Source organism: Perca fluviatilis, chromosome 3 (assembly GCF_010015445.1).
Source record: "Perca fluviatilis chromosome 3, GENO_Pfluv_1.0, whole genome shotgun sequence".
NCBI lineage: Eukaryota > Metazoa > Chordata > Actinopteri > Perciformes > Percidae > Perca > Perca fluviatilis.
In genome coordinates, this window is record NC_053114.1 from 20018479 (window position 1) to 20036006 (window position 17528).

Here is a 17528-nt window from a genome sequence, read left to right on the forward strand (position 1 = left end):
AGAGGTGAATCATGGAATAGGCCGCAGCTGTGCAGGTTGGATGGATTGAACGGCCAAGCCCCTTGACCTATATCTGTTATGCCGTGCCGCCTTGACCTACTTCCAGATAGACTGATCACAAAACAGACAGAAAAACACACAGGACGGGGAAGAACAGCTGCCACATAACAAGTATGGTATACAAAAAAAAAGTATAGCATGTTGAAAAAGGTGATAAAAAAGTCATAGTATAGTATGTCAAAAAAATCATAGTATAGAATGTTAAAAAACACCATAGTATAGTATATCGAAAAAAAACTCATAATATAGTATGTCAAATAAAGCCATTAAAAAGTCAAAGTGTAGTATGTCAAAAAAACTCATAATATTGGAATAAAACGTAATGAAAAGGGCCAGCTTAGACAGGGTATTTAACCAGTAGTCATGCATTCACAATTGTCTTGGGCGGACCATAGCGCTTTACGGAGCAACGGCGCCTCTGCAAAGTAGCCTCTGGAAGGAACTTGTTTTGTTGGAACATGTGTACGTTCAAATGTTGTTTTAGTCGTGCAACAGAAAACACAGACTGGACAGACATTGACAAGTCATCAATATGGTATGTCGAAAAAAGTCAATGTATAGTATAGTGAAAAAAGTGATAAAAAAGTCATAATATAGTATGTCGAAAAAAGTGATAAAAAACGTATTTGTATAGTATGTCGAAAAATGCCATTAAAAAGTCATAGTACAGTATGTTGAAAAAATGTCATTAAAAGTTATAGTATAGTATGTTGAAAAAAACCATTAAAAAGTCATAGTATGGTATATAAAAAATAATCAAAGTATAGTATGTTGAGTATTGAACTAGGGTCAGAGTCTGCAGTGTCTACCTGCCAGTTGCCTGTTGGAGCATTGCTAACCACTGAGACACCAAATAATTGAAAAGTTGACAGCAGTCATAGCATAGTATGTCAAAAAAGCCATTAAAAAGTCATAGTAAAAAGGCATGGTATGTTGAGCAAAGTCAAAGGTTAGTATGTCGGAAAAAGTGATAAAAAATAGACTGTTAAAAAAGCATAGTATAGTATATAAAAAAAAACATAGTATAGTATGTCGACAAAGGTCATAGAATGATTTGTTGAAAAAAGTGACAAAAAAGTAATCGTATATAATGTCGACAAAGGTCATAGTATAGTATGTCGAAAAAAGTCATAGTATAGTATGCTAAAAAAAGTGATAAAAAAGTCATAGTATAGTATGTCCAAAAAAACATCATGAAAAGGGCATCAAGCCTGGATCTGAGTCCACAGTGATTGCTTGCTGGTTGCCTTTTGGCAGCTGTGCTAACCACTGAGCCAGTGTGCCACCAAAGAATTTATGTTCAAAACAGTGATAGCATAGTATATCAGAAAAAAATACATCATGAAAAAGTCATAGTGGTATTTCAGATTAACTGAAAGAGCTCTGGTAAACTTCCCATTGTTTTGTTAATAAATTAAAGTTTGCATTTATTTTTGAATGGTTTTTGTAGCTAAAAGTATGCAGAAGTAGTAGGCGAACAAAAACCATACAGAAGAATCCGATATCAGCATTCACACAATAAATCAAGAAGAATAAGTAAATGCCTAAAAAGTATCAACCACAAGAAGCCACAAAGAAATAAATGGCAATAAGGGCCAAAAGGACAAAGGAAATGACATAGTCCCAGTTGTGGGTGGATGCAGAGGCTTTATAGTCTGAAACAAACAAAACAAATTAAGGAATATTGTACAGCATGGAGCAAGAGTATATTTTTGAAGTATATGACTGTTGCTGGATGATTCCTTTTTCATCACCCAAGTACTTTAGGGTCACTCTTAATGAAAAGTAATAATAAATGGTTTGTAATGAATGATTAAACAGATGGTCCAAATACATGTCATGCACTGACAGTTTAAAAGGATTTCAACATACAGGGAGACAGGCCATTGCAACTTTGTCTGTGTCATGTGCAAAAAATGTGTACTAACATATTTCTAGTAGTTACAGTACATGACAGGTAATGACATTTCTGAGTCGCCAGCTTGTCCTTACAAGAGAGAGAAAAATATACTCAGTGAAAAATAAGTGTTCAAAGCTATTATATAATTACATTCTTGTTAACTTGTAAATGTTATGTAAACTATCTCTCTGTGTTAACACAGTGAGACATGTTATATAAAAGTATTTCGAGTACAGTCTTAAATAACAATGCCATTGGTAATAAAAAACATTTGAAAAAACTATTGAGCACTAAGAACATGCTCAGATAGCCTAGATACACAGCTTGAGTTGATACAGGATAAAGGAGATAATTAGGTAAAGAGGTTAGAAGTTTATAAGTATTGATTCAAAACTACTTTCTTGGGAACTTTCTCTTATAAAGACAGTTTTTAGTTCAAGGTCAGAACTGAAGGACTGTGGAGGTGAGATGCATGTGTGGTGAAAGATCCTCCAAATGATAAAACATGTTCTAATTATTGTAGTCTATAATTCTCTCAAGGTCCTGCGTTTTTTTTGTGTGCCCCACTCATTTGACATAGATTCAGAGAATGAAGTACAAAACTCTTTATTGTAGGTTGATGATGCTGTGACTTGGGATTGTTATATGTCAATACAATGGTTCACTGGTGGCAGGAGAGGTTCTTTACTGTTAGTATTTTCTTGTGTGGAGTCCTTAAGAAAGAAAGAAAGAAAGAAAGGAGACCCAATTATATACATGACATTTGCAGAGGATCATGACGCAGCTTTATTTTAATTGTGATTGCAATTGCTGTGATAAATCCACATTCTCTAACTAGATGATACTTGTATACTCTATTCAAATTAAATACATTGGGGATAACCTGTTTTATCTGGGGAATGCAGCACTTAAACTTCAATTTGTCCTCACCAATAACTTGCTGCAGGCCCATCTTGCTTTTGGGAGACAGAACATTTTCAGTCAGGCTCCATTTATAAACATTCATTTATAATAATATGAATAATTTGTATACTTAATCTCTGGCTCTCATGTCACTCTGGATTAACCACAGAATCAGTTTTAAAAAATACACAAAGAAAAACAAACAGATATTATTTAGAGAGAAAAGGACTGAGACAAGGAGCATCGAGTGCTGGTCTCAGTAAGATCCTCTTTGATCAGATATAGTCACTTCCCCCTTCATTCAGCTATTCACACACTGGAGGTTGTGGTATAATAATTTGCTATTGGGGAAACTATCCAGTCCTCTGCGTGGTGACTGAAATCTCTTGGCACTGCAGGGAGTCCCTGTAAGGCGCTGAAAAGAGCTGTCAAAAGGCAATGTGGAATATGGTGAAATTACCAGTGGCCCATTTCAGGCAGGTCTTACATATGCATGTTTGAGGTGTTTTAGTCCACACTGGGACCACTCAGTGTGCACAGTAAGGCTTATCAGTTTACCTTTACCTGTGAAAAGTTGTATTCATGTGCTTCTCCATAAATGTTTTAACCACTGAATGCACAATCCGATTACCCTGAAACATAATGTAGTTGTGTTTCATTAAAAATTAAACAAAATGAAATACTGAAAAGTCCTCATACTTGAATGACAAATGTATAGTATGTGTCTTCCAATCAACGCATATGAATGCTTAAAAAAAGATCAATATGAGTGTTTTCTAATCTCCTGCCACTATGGTTCTGATATTATTTTGTTTAGGCAACTAAAATTACTTAAGATTTAGGGATAGATCATGCTTTAAAGAAACCAAAATTGACTGTTGGCAGGAGCTGGGAACATGGGATCACACTGGGACTACTTTGTGAGAACATGGGATCCTTATTAAAATTACACACCTAGAAGTGTAAGGATCTGGTAGAATTTAGGACTGCCCAAATAATGAAGCAAAAAATAAACTGCTGCCTGGAAACATACAAGGACTGTTGTTATAATTTAAGAGGGGAAATACAGAAAATTTGGAACCGGACTATGCTCGGTGAAATCTCAAAAGTATGTGTATTTTGATTTGTGGGGTGGTTTTGTGGAATGGTTTTGTGGAATTGTCTTGATGAAATGATCAAACAAAGTATAAATATAATGTAATTTTAAAAATAATCCACAAAACATATATTTTTGAAAAGTACAAAAGTGAGGAAGTAGAATGTAAATCTCATTGATGCTAATGGTGCTTTTGTTTCTTTCTTTTTTTAATAGCTTGGGAGAGTATGATGTAAATTGGAGTTGTATTTTGTATTACTTAAATTTAGTTGATCTGGGGATAGGACTTGACAAGCCTACGCTTCTTCCTATCCCTCTCAATTGGTTCTAGTGTGTGCTATGTTTAATTTTTTTTTTTTTTTAAGTCATTCAAAATAAAGATTTAATTTCATTGCAATCCTAAAGTCTTAATTAAATGCTAATTACCTGCATCACCTCTCACATAAGTGCAGATAAAACCATAAACTGATACTGTAAGCACTTTTTTAGTTGCATGTTGCCATTTTTTTAAGATGCTTATGATCAAATCTGGAAAGCCACCTGAATAAAGACATCAGTATATTGCATGCATTGCGTTCTGCAGGTCGTGTTCATTAAAATGATCCCATATACCCACCGAGCTGCCTGGCCCACACACCATGAAGGCCAGACTGTTAATTATAATTATAATAATTAATATATTTAGCTTTTTTAGTGTTTGGGAACATATAAGGCAAGCAAAGGGAATTTACATCATGTTTGTAATAGTGTTCCTTTTCTATAGCTTTTATGAATAATTACAGTTAAAATGCACTTCTGCAAGATAATACATTCTCTCCAAGGTGGGCATGCTCTAGGTATGTTTTTTCATTTGTGGCCTTAACCATCCTCCATTATTTTGTATTTGTAATATAACTATCAATTGACATCTTTTTATTAATGCAGTCATTTTTTCCATGTGCAGAAATATTTGAGTTTTCCTCCAGTTAAATTTAGTGCATTGCATGTTTATTATTTTCTTTGTTTATTCATTATTCTGATTTGCAGCTTTATGTTATCACATCTATTTATGAGTGACTGAAGTGTCTCTGATTATGTGTTGAATTTCCATTAATCAAACTGTGGTTGCATTTTGCTTTGAACTTTAACAGGCTCTATAGACTCGAGCACTCTCTTTTTCCTTGAGCTGCACCACAACATTTGCATTTACGTGCACAGCCGATCAAGTGTCCCGGTCACTTTGTGCAAAATATAAGGAGGACAAATGTGCAGGGTCAGCATTTTAATGCACCTTTGGTTACTTCAGTGATTTGAGGTAGAAAAAAATGTAATCCACTGAATAGCCATTATGTACTGAGCAGAAGCAATACCTAAACATTTGGTGTAGCAAAACCCTTCTTTTCAATCAAAACTATGTAGTTAAATAATCAGCATCCCCCCATACAGTTTATTTTCTACTTTTCCTACATCAGTGCAAAATGCCAAGTTTTACATTTAAAATAAAAAAGACAAATTTCCTAAAACTCTGATCAGTATAAAAATATTACACCACCCAGTACCCAAGTACCAAAATATGTGGTAATTATTTTGCTAAATTACTTGACTATACCAAGTCAGAATGTTTAAGTCTTACCCACTGCAGTCCTGCATGTAATATATGATGTGCTTGTTACATTAAAGAACACATTTAGGCTACACAATATTTCACTGAAGATAAAAGTTCCTCAGTGAACACAGAAGTCACCGCTGCAGGATCCACCTTGAGCATTTTAGCAATTAGCATGTTAGCCAGACCCATCAAGCACCTGTAGTGTGCTGCCCACTTTGGTTGGAATTCAGCCCCTTTTTTTCTGTTCCATTTGAACAGAGTTTATGATGACTTTTTATGTGACTTTTGTTGTTACTAAAAATACTCAAAAGGACACAATAAAACATCTTTGTTACAGAAACGACAGTAAATGTAATGCTGAAATGGGACCAAAGGACACTTGTTTTAATGTATTGTATAATAATATCAAACTTACAGAATGATTTACCAACAATGTGCTGCATGAAGGGCACAAAAAGTGTTACATTTTGATTAATGTGTAAATGTGTTTTATATATTTCAATACAAGTTTGCTAAAAAACAAATAGATTCATGGCAGATAATAGTGATGCTGAAATCATTTTCAAAAGTTGCCAACTGATTCAGGAAATCATGAAGTGTCATCCCAGAAACTCTGACCAATAAGGCATAAGTATTGTTCAGATTGATTTCTCAAGCGTGTTTTGTAGTCCACAGTGAGATCTCAGAGAGCTGCTATTCAGTGGAGATAAATGCCTGTCAGTTCATTCCTCAATAATGTTCATCTGCTCTGCACACTGTTGATTGAAGACGATGCAGGAAACAATTTCCTGGAAACAGTCAAAGAAGATCATTTGACTTGCAGAAGACTGTGGTCTTGTTAGGCCGTCGGTTAGGCATTATTGAGCCTTTGACAGTGATGTTTGACAGGAAATGAGGTTGATTGTTGAAGTTTCCACACTATTGCAACATTGTGATTCTTACTTGAAAGTAATTGCATGAAAATTCAAACTGAGGCAAACCAAACTATTCTTTGAGTTGTTGAGCATACAGTTAGAGCTATGGTGACTGTTTTTGTTTTGTTTTATTTGATATAAAATTTGATTTGGCTTACATTATAGTATGTCAGCAAATTTTACACAGAGATAATAATAATAACAATAATAATAATAATAATAAATTGAATTTATATAGTGCTTTTCACAAACTCAGTCACATAATAAGATGAGTTTTTATGTTCTGACTACATATGTATTTGACTTTTACTGTTTAATCTCAAAATTCATGTTTTTTTTGTATAATTTAACACATGAATGTAAGCTAAAAAATGCAACTGTGTAAATTCTGAATTCTTGTAACTGGCTGCCGCACAGAGATGTGCACATGCATTCAGAGACTACAGTCTCAAAGTCAAGGTTTATTCAATCATTAACTGCATAAAAACTGAAATGAATGGTGTTAAGAAGTAAACTGTCCTTAGAGTTTTAATATAGACAGCCATGCTTACAAAATGACACTTCTCTTTACAGTGTTGGTATTAAATGAAATCCTCTGAGTGCATACAAATACTCAAAAGCAGATGCTCTGACGCTAATCTGGATTTCTTGGTAATGCCTCAAGTCACTAAGCAATGTATACAACAGAGAGTTTTCATGACAAGTGAAAGAAAATCTGTGGGTGTCAGTAAAGATACTGATATATGGGGCCTCTTGCGTCTTTTCTGCATTCTCCATCTTCCCCTTCATCTCCATCATTCTCTTTTTTTTTCTCTGAATCAACTTCCACTGTCCTGAAATAAGAGTTACCCTGAGGAGAAGGATAATTATTAACAATTAATATTCATAATGATGTCTCCGTCCCTGGACAGCCTTCACAGAGTCTCAGTCAAATGGATTTAGAATTCAATTTTTATTTTACATAATCCAATCAAAAATGTGGACGCATCCTCAAACAGATCAGTCCCCTGGTGCTTGCAAAGCCGAGTCTGGTATTCTTACAGTTTGACATCCATTGGTTTTATTATCTTATATCCTGCACTATATATTAAAAGAGAAGTAGGAGAGAGTTCACTCTGCATGTATTTAAAGTATATCATCATGCTTACATTTACCTTTTAGGAAGGGTGCTCACCTTTAGAGGATTTATTGTTTTCAGTTCAGTTCAAGAGGTGGAAGGTCAAGGTGTAGTATAGGCTAAAGCAGGGATCTTCAACAGGGGGTCCGAGACCCCTAGGGGGTCCTCAGAAACAATGCAGGGGGCGCTCCAAATTATTGTTAATTTTTGAAAGTTTTTTCCAAAATTCAACAGCCTTTACATGAATCTAACATATTATTAGCAAATATATATCGTCACTGATGATAGGCTTACTGGCCTATAGGTAAGGTAGTCACTGAGGTAGCCATCCACAGATACAGTTCATCCTAAGGATTCACTGGGCCGCATGTATGTTTGAACATTAAAATAGGATTTATAAAATCATGCCAACAATTATAAGGCTATTTTAATAGCTTAGTATTACATGGAAAAAAGGGTATGTATAAAGGCTTTAGGCCGCCCTACATTATCGTAGGCCCAATTTTATACAGTATATGTAGTAGCGGGTCCCTGCTCCGTCTCTCACAGTTAAGGGGTCCTTGGCTTAAAAAACATTGAAGACCCCTGGGCTAAAGCACTGCTGTCATTAAGTAGACTTCACTCTCAGAAACTCATGACCATAATTGCCTTACAGCACATAAAAGGTGCCTGCAGCTTGCATTGTATGTTTCATGCTGTTTGCGTTAGAATATGCAAACAAGTTAACATCCCAGGCTAATGCTAGGCTAATTTAACTGTCAGGGACAGGCACTGCTTACTAACCACACTTTGCAAAGGAGAGCTTAAACAATTCAATTCAAGGCCACACGTTTTGCAGCTTGGAGCCATAAACAAGCTCAGGAATTAAAGTGAAAGCAAAATATCGTGGTTCTGAAAATTGTCTGACCAGCACACAGACAGTTTGGAGGGATGCAAGTCCAACTATAAAAAGTAGAACAGGAATAATTTTCATCAATGAGATTTTAGGTGTCATGAAACAAATTCCTGGTGATATGAGGGGGCATAGCCATATTCAAATACAAACCACTAAAACTGATGGCAGCTGCTGCAGAAGAGTCAACCCAGAGAGAGCAACCAATCCAGCTCATAACAGAACAGGCACTGCGGACAATGTAGTTGGCATTCAGACAGCTGACTAAAATCCTAAAATAATTTCAATCTAATGCACAGGTGTAAATGTTTTATCTAAAGAATGTAATCAACGTGATGCATTAGCAGTTCATTAAATGCCCCCTCTTTGTTTGATGTTTTAAATGGTCTGATGTTTTGTCCATTTATATTTGGCTACATCACCCTTTTTCTTCAGTAGAAGCTGTATTTTTTTGTTTTGATGCTTCCTAGCACACCCTTTGTTTGATAGAATTCAGACATTTTCTCTTCAGACTATCTCAACAGGCTTTTAATGCAATGGTGCTAATTTATACCTGCTTTTAACAAGCAAGATCACTTTCAAGATAAATCTAAAGAGCACTTTACTGATGATACAAACAAAGCCCTATACAGGGCAGGCAAAGTGATCTCCTAAGCTGGTGTGTCTGTTTGATGATAAATAGCATGCATATCTCGCGCTGAAATTAGGCGCAGAAGGCTTAGTAAACTTGACCGTTAGTGTCAACCTTTAATGTATTACTTCTCCTAAGTTGTCACTTTTGTGTCAGAATCTCTAATTCACTGTCAGTCTGAAAATGTGTTCCTGGGATTCCAACGATCTCAAAAGCATACCATTAAAATCCCAACGTTTCCTGTTTCAGTGCAACTGGAGACCTCTTTCACATGTCATCTCCTCCCTCTGTCTCTGTCCTCATGTTTCCTGTCACTCTGTCAAAATTGTCCGATAAAGGCAAAAGGCCACAAAAATAATAAAACACATCCCTGATAATATATTTTACTGTAAATTCAAACATGAGATTAGGAGAGAAATGCAAATGTTGCTTAAGAGAAGGCAATTGTATTAGTCATGTTCGGCATAATACTGTTTGGGCCACAATACCATTTGGTAGCAGCTTATTTCTGAATGTAGAACAATGTACAACATACTTGCAGAGCAGTGCCATTGCCCTACAACTGAAAAATGTAAATTACTAATCTTTTTGTTAGAAATGCATCATCACTGAGCTTCATTAAGATATTCATCTTCTTGAAATCTTTTTTCTCTTAACCTTATGACTTGCTCCGTTTTCAGTGTGTACTTGTATCTTGCTCTACTTTGAAAAACAAAATGTTTTCATTTCATCAAAGTGTTATTCGCTGCTGTTAAAGTCTCTCTTTCTGTCTTTCTCTTCCCTCTCCCTTGCTTCGCTCTTTGGGTTTGATTAGACAGGAGAGGGCAAAGTTTGAATATTCAGCATGCCTCTGTTGTGTTTTGCATCAAACTTTTATCAAGACATAATTGTGATAAATGATGCATGTAATCAAGCATTAAATAATGCTAGAATATGCAACCTCCAAAGTTAAACTGTGACCAGCATGTCTGTGTCCTTCGTCCCCAGTGGATGGGTACCATCTGGCTGTGGCCATTACCACTGACCTGAGTGCCAGACTCCTTAGTGTGCAAGGAAGCTCAACATCGACCGGTCAAGCCCCTGCGCACCTGACCACATGGATGCAACCTTGCCAGAAGTGTTAGGGGACAAATTACAGATTCAGGATGCTCATATACTAAAGGTTGCGCTCAAGTGTAAGTAAGGCCTCATCTGTGCAATATTTTGCCCCGTGTAGAAACATTTTTTTGTTGTTGAAAACTTCGTCATCAATCACAGTTCACAGTTCAACTTCATTGTTTAACTTTAACTTACAGAACTAACATTATCAAATTTCCTGGCTAAACTCTTGGCTTGATTACAATGTGTCTGATCATCTCATTCCTCTTACCTGAGAGTTCATTTTAACGATGATGACTTGTACCCATATTGAAAATAAAATCCAAGTTGTAATGCAACGGAATAATCATTTTAGTTATGATGGGCTAATTTGATTCATGAACCTGCGAGCCCACATACAGTAAACAAGGAGTGGTATCGCATATCTTGTTGCTTGACTGTATGCTGGCATGCCACTTAGTTGGTCCTTATTATGTTATTACATAATTTTGATAAGCTGTGGGTCACGCTGTTAATGGAAGGGGTCCTCATTATTTTGTCATTCTGAACATGTCTTCCATTGTTTTGCTTTTGTTTTTATGGAATGTCGCAATTTTGATTGGTGTATACATTTTGCTTATTTTGTAATCCAAACAAAGGTTAATCAATTCTAATTTAGCTACAAGTACATATTAGCAGCCAACCTTTCCTGTAAGAAAGGTCACACAATTTGGCTTCAGACTTTATTTTCAAGACTGATATTAAAACGTGTCTGACAAGGTTCAAATTGAAAAGTCATTTTTTTACTTACTTTACTAGCATGTAACCAATACTGGCCTTACAGTACAGTCTTTTCACAATACACAATTTCCTATTTGGACTCTCCTGGTCTTTTTGGTTTGGCTGTCATGTCTGTCTCACACTCCCTTCCTCACCCTTCCACCTGCCTCTCTTCAAAGTGAGATTTTGACTACTCATAGTGTTGTTACAGATAGGGCATGTGTAACGCCGAACTGTGGCAGCCGTGGATGTGTTTCTTCTGTGTTTTTTCTTTTACTTTTTTTCCACTGACTGTTCCCTGTTTTTTAAGTCTGTAAGCCCCTTCCCTTCTGCATGTGTTACGATCAAAAACAACAGCAGCTGGGTGGTCCATTTGTGTACTTTTCGTACCTCCTCTTTTATTTTAGGTGATAGTGTGCTTGGTCAAACAAAAAAGGAACCAGGCTATTTGTTTGCATTCTTAAATAGGTCTTGACTATATTATCAGCATGGATTGTAGGTTCCTCCTTTCTTTTCCTTGTTCAGTTCATTCAAAGATACCTGATATCAAGGCAACTTAAAAAAAGAAAAGATGAGACTGTGCTGTTGTCAAAAAGATTCATCTAGGCAGGTCAAGAAATTATGATCTGTTGTTCCAGAGTGATATGTTGCACAGACACGTCGTGTACACCATGTGCCCTTTTTAATTGATCTGCTCAGTAGCCAACAGTAATGAAGCTTTTAAAGCTGAAGTTCATCCATGAAGGCCACATCATCGCACAAACCTATTATTACTTCCAAATGATTTAACAGATCTGTTTGTTTCAATCTTTTCCTGAGGCTACTCCCAAATAAATCATAATCTCTCTGTACAATATTTATACACCATAAATGCTCATTCTAATCAACATCTGTTCTCCTCCAGCAGTGAAGACTTCAACAGCTAGGCCAGGATGGAATTTATCAATTTATTTATAATACAAGAACATTTTAGATGCAGGTGAGTTGGAGGGGAGTTTATGTTTATGTGGGTCGGACACTTCTTGGCACCATATAATGCCATATAATGTCTTGTTTATCAGCAGGCAGAGGTTCCCTGGAATACAACAAATAAATTAAAATGAAACAAACTAACTAGCTCACATATTTTGAAGTGAGTTGGACGTAAGTCAAGAAATAAAGTCTAAAAATAAAGGGAATGATTAACAGGTAAAAATAGCCCAGGGTTTAAATAATTAACCCACCCTAATACACTAATTAACTTAAAACATACTGTAATTGTAAAACTGCAATAGTAGCATCTAATCCCAGCCACTGGATGTTTTATTAGAATCGACATGCATTAAATGCTTCACAGGTTCTTTATGTATGGATTACAATTTGAATTGAGTGTTTAGCTTTTGTAAAGTACTAAGCAGAACAGTATGGAATGATAGAGGCAAATGTGAGAGAATTAAGAAGACTGTCCACACAGCCTTTCTCTCTCTAAAACTCACATGAACACACCCTCACACATACACATAGATTTCTTTTAAGACACATAGCGTACTTTTTATTCAGAAATGAATTATTTCATATTTTTCTTTATGAAACTAACTAAAATTGGGAACCCATTTTGCAGTATTTTGGCTGTATAACTTACAGTACAAACAAAGTGTGTGCAGTACACTGTATGAAGTAACTTTGTGTGTCACTAAAATGTGTACAGATTTTTTAGAAGTAGTTAGTGTAGATTTGAGTTTATGGATCCGTTTGAGGGTTACTGTTAGGGTTTAGCTAAGATCAGGTTCATTTGTTGTAAATATTCAACCAATGGCCACAAGACGTGGAGACCGTTTTGCTCTGTATCAGCACTGCACAGTGATGAGATGTTCTTGTTTTAACTGGATAATGATCATATGTCACATTTATTTTTTGCAGCTAAATACTATATTTTTTACTGTGTAATGATTATATAGTTAAATAGAACATTGGCATCAAGATTTCATTAGTTTCACTTTTATCAATTCATGTATTTACTTTAGTATGTAAGACAAGGCTAGGAGTATCCACAATTATTAATTTGGTCTAAAAACCTAAATGATAAGCTTGGATTCAGCATGATTTGCTTGGGGTTAACAGTTAGTTACTATCTCTTGCCAGTGTCAAGAGTGAGATATCTGAACTGAAAGCTGCCTCATCCAGGTCAGTCAGCATGCAACATATTCCCACTTATCTTAGGCTGAGAAAACTACACCTAGACACCCTTAACACCCAATCACTCAACACAGGGTATTTTGTGACTGTGACATGAGTCTGGTAAGCCTGTGCTCTTCCCTAACATGACCATTATGTTAATTTTATTCTAAAGGATTTGGTGGTGACTACATTTGACAGGAAAGCGATCTTCATTTCAGCAATTTGTTGCTGAGTATTTGAGTCCTTGGACAATGTTCAAGTACTGGAAAGTGTAACACAGAGAACAATAAGACAAAGCGGCACAATGTGGTGCAGAAAAAATTTGACTAAAAATGAGATGAAATCCAAGCACCATTCTGTGAATTTCTTTTAAGGGAAAAGTTGAATTTGCCAGTACGTTCCCTTGCTTTTAACTCACATTAGTACCCTGGTCAAAATCGATCACCTTTTTAATCGGTCTTGTCTCGATCTCAGATATAGAGGACTCTGGATTTTATCAAGACCACAACTGCAGGTTTATCACTAAATTGCCTGTGTACCGTCTGAGTTATGTGTTAACATCATTACTTTGATTGGATATAAAACTTCCTGCTTCAAATTCAACCAATAACTTGACTAATTTCTAGTTTTTTACCTGATCAAGGTCTGAGACCGAAACGTTGTATTTTTCTTAATAAATCATTGCTTGCGTAATTGGCAGTTTGCAGGATTTTCTTTAAAAAATTTTGATCTGCTACTTTTGATCATATCCTACGCACCTGCCCGACAAAAGAGGTGTGCAAAAAAGCTTTCCTACGTTGCACTCATTTCTAGTTTGAAATGTGTTACTGTTAACCCCCGTTCCCTCCCCCCTTAAAACGCACTCCCAAAGTGAATGTAGGTGAAAGGAGAAGAAGCTCTGGCTGTCTGGGAGATGTCAGCCAAATTTGTATCGGCACTTCATAAGGAAGCAGAAAGGTAAGCTAAATGTAAGTGATGCTAGCTAACGTTATCAATCTGCCTCTGTACCAAAACTCTTCAGAAATTGTGTATTGACTGATTGATTGATATAGTTTCAGTTGTTTGGTCTGGTCTTGGTCTTGGATTTGACTCAGTCTCAACCCCTCATAGTCTATGTCTCGTCTCAGTCTCCATACACTCTGGTCTTGGTGATGACTTGGTCTGAGTTTAGGTGGTCTTGACTACAACACTGGAAACTAATTTGAAACACATTTAGAAAGCGTTGCCAGGAAATGGTAAATGCGTCCTAAGCGGACAAAGCGCTCATTCATGTTCTCTCATTCGCAAATTTATATGCAAGGTGCTGGCCTGGTCATTGGGAACAATTACATCACATTATGAGTATTTCAACATGTGAACAGGAGAAGCCGGTGATCAAACCACCAATAGAAGGCCTGTTGTACCTCCTGAGTCTAGCCAAAAAGGGCATCAGATCAGAAACAACATATTTTGTTGTTACGTTTGAAGGACTTGTTTAAAGTTACAATCTCAAAGATCTCCATTTCGTTCTCTTTGGCAGCACCTAAGCGATAATCGGTAATTGCAGGTGTGGTTTTGGATCTTACTTCCCAGAAAAGCAAGAGAGTCTGTTGCATTAGCTCTTCCTTGTTACTTTCCCTGGGAATGTCCCCACAGACACCCAGTTCAAAATACTGCAAATGAAAGAGCTCTAATCAGTGGGCCATATGCTCAGTCACTATTGTGTTACATCATTCGGTGATAGAAAGTGACTTTTCAGGCATTTATTTAAATGAAAATCTTCACGATTATTACTTTAAGTACATTGTGTGTGTTCTTGGAATAAGTGATATCAACTAAAGAATGCACTGTGTATCCCTGCAGAGAGACTGAGTTATGTGGTCTGCCAAACATCTTTCTTAAAGGATCTTTGGCACTTAGCACGGATCTTTGAAGGTGCTGGCTTACATCCATCACAAGCAGCTTTCACTGATTTTTGGGATTCAATTTGAGTTGCCTATAATATATATGGATTCAAATATAAATGTAAAATTAGCCAATATTTGTGCAATGCCTGCATTTAAAGCTAAATAATGTCCTTTGTTAATACATGGTAACTCATTTCCATTGCAACCAGGATCCTCAGTGCAGCCCTGACATTATAGTCATTTGGACTTGGCATATGTGTTAAAGACTAATTAGTGAGGAAAACACTGTCAAGATGCCATATGGTGGGAAAGACAAAGCAGCTTGCAGAGGTCTGGTGCCATCCAGTACACTTAAGAAATGTAAATGCTGGGAAGACAGTCTGTGTCTCGCATCAAGGTACACCATATGTAAATGAGGTCAAATATTTTCTAAATTTTGACATTTTTGTTTCACAATCACAGAGAGGGAGAGAGAGGGGGGAGTTAGAGGGTATATTAATGGGCTTGGTGTGAATGTCTCCAATGTCGTCAGGTATGAAACACATTTATTTTAAGCACCATCTACCATACATTAGAGTGAGAAAAATACCAATTGACACACTCAATAATCTGAACCATCAAAGCACAGTCATTTCTCAGAACTGTTCTATGGATGAAAGGGCACTGCATTGGGTCAGATGGATCTCAGGAGATTATGCTAATGTTGAAAGAAAGAACAGTGAGTCTTGTCCTCAGTCAACTGAGACAAATCCTTGTGTGATGCGACATTATATAACTTTTCTTACCTATTTGCCTTTTTCCATGATTGTCTTGTAAAAGCATTGATAGAAGTAAGAAAATATTAAGATCTGAAAAAAACAGACATGTACTGTAAGTATAACGATGTGTACATCACTTTTCTCAAAGTGGATTGTGATTGGGAAAATGCAAAGTTGACATGAGGAATGTCTAAATGTTGCCACTATTACAGCTACTTACCCTGATCCTCAAATCATTTTGGATGTACTCTAATAATGATGTCAATGTGTTAATACTACATGATGTTTTTGTAATACAGCAACCTCAAATGTAAAGTGGACACAGTAAGCTCATTTACAGTAAGTCAATTCTGGCACTGACAAGCTCTGTATCTCAAAGACTACTGTTTTTTCCTGATTTGTATGAGATTTGTGTTGACATCCACCTCAACCAAAGATTACTTGAAATTATAAAGTTTATTTTATTTAATTTTCTTTATTTCCTTACTGCTATAATGGCAAATTAATCAGAATTGATGAAAAAGTCACAACACTCATTATGCCGGATGTAGAGTGCACTCTATTTCGAGTGCAGGTTTAATTAAAAGTATAATTTTAGTACATGTCATTAACGTTTGGAAATCATTTTCACTAATTGTAACTTTTTTTTTTAAATCATCCATTTAGTACTAAGAGATTAGTGGTAAGGTTAGAGTTATAAGCGTCTTGCAAAACCAGGCTGCTTGCAGGTTTTCTAATCTGTAAACTAACAACATTATATATATATATATATATATATATATATATATATATATATAACAGTAGGTCAATCAGTCTGATCTTACAGCAACTGAGAAAACATACTTTGTCAATTATGTCTAGTTTACATACTGCATCATGAGTTTGTTTAAAAAATATCATGTGCTTTTTGCAGCCTCCGGTTTGAATTGAGTGCACAGAAAAAACAAAAACAATTAAAAAAACAACTAAAAAAATAAATACATCTGAAGATTGTTAATGGAAGCAATACTTAATTGTTACATGAAAAAGCACAGTTCCTACCACATACTGTACACATTACAGTAGTAATATACAATGTCACAGTTATTTTAGAAAAAAACATGAATGTTATAAATAAGAAACATTAGATTAGATTAGATTAGATTAGATTTACAGTATATGGTATCAATAATTTTGAATTATATTCCTTAACATAACGCTAGAAAATAAAATGGATAATTCAGTGGTGCATTGGAGTGACCAGTCTATGAAAGTACATATCTGCTATTAGTTACATTTATTCTGGTGTACAGTACAACAGAGAATATGGGTAAAAATGTACAGTTCCAATTAGGCTAGTATACTGATAAAAGTTATATTTCTATTAAAGGCCCCCTAACATAGATTTGACAGTATGTATGACGTTTCATTGTTTAAGTTTAAGTTCTTTATACAAAAATAAAGATATGGGAATAGAAACTGTCTTTCAACCCCCCTCCTCTCTTTCTCTATGTACTGCTGGCCAGAGAGAAAGGAAAGACGAGAGTAGAGAAGCATCATGCTGATCATCCATTTAGCACTAAGAGATTAGTGGTAAGGTTAGAGTTATAAGCGTCTTGCAAAACCAGGCTGCTTGCATGTTTTCTAATCTGTAAACTAACAACATAATATATATATATATATATATATATATATATATATATATATATATAAAGTTATATTTCTATTAAAGGCCCCCTAACATAGATTTGACAGTATGTATCACCTTTCATTGTTTAAGTTTAAGTTCT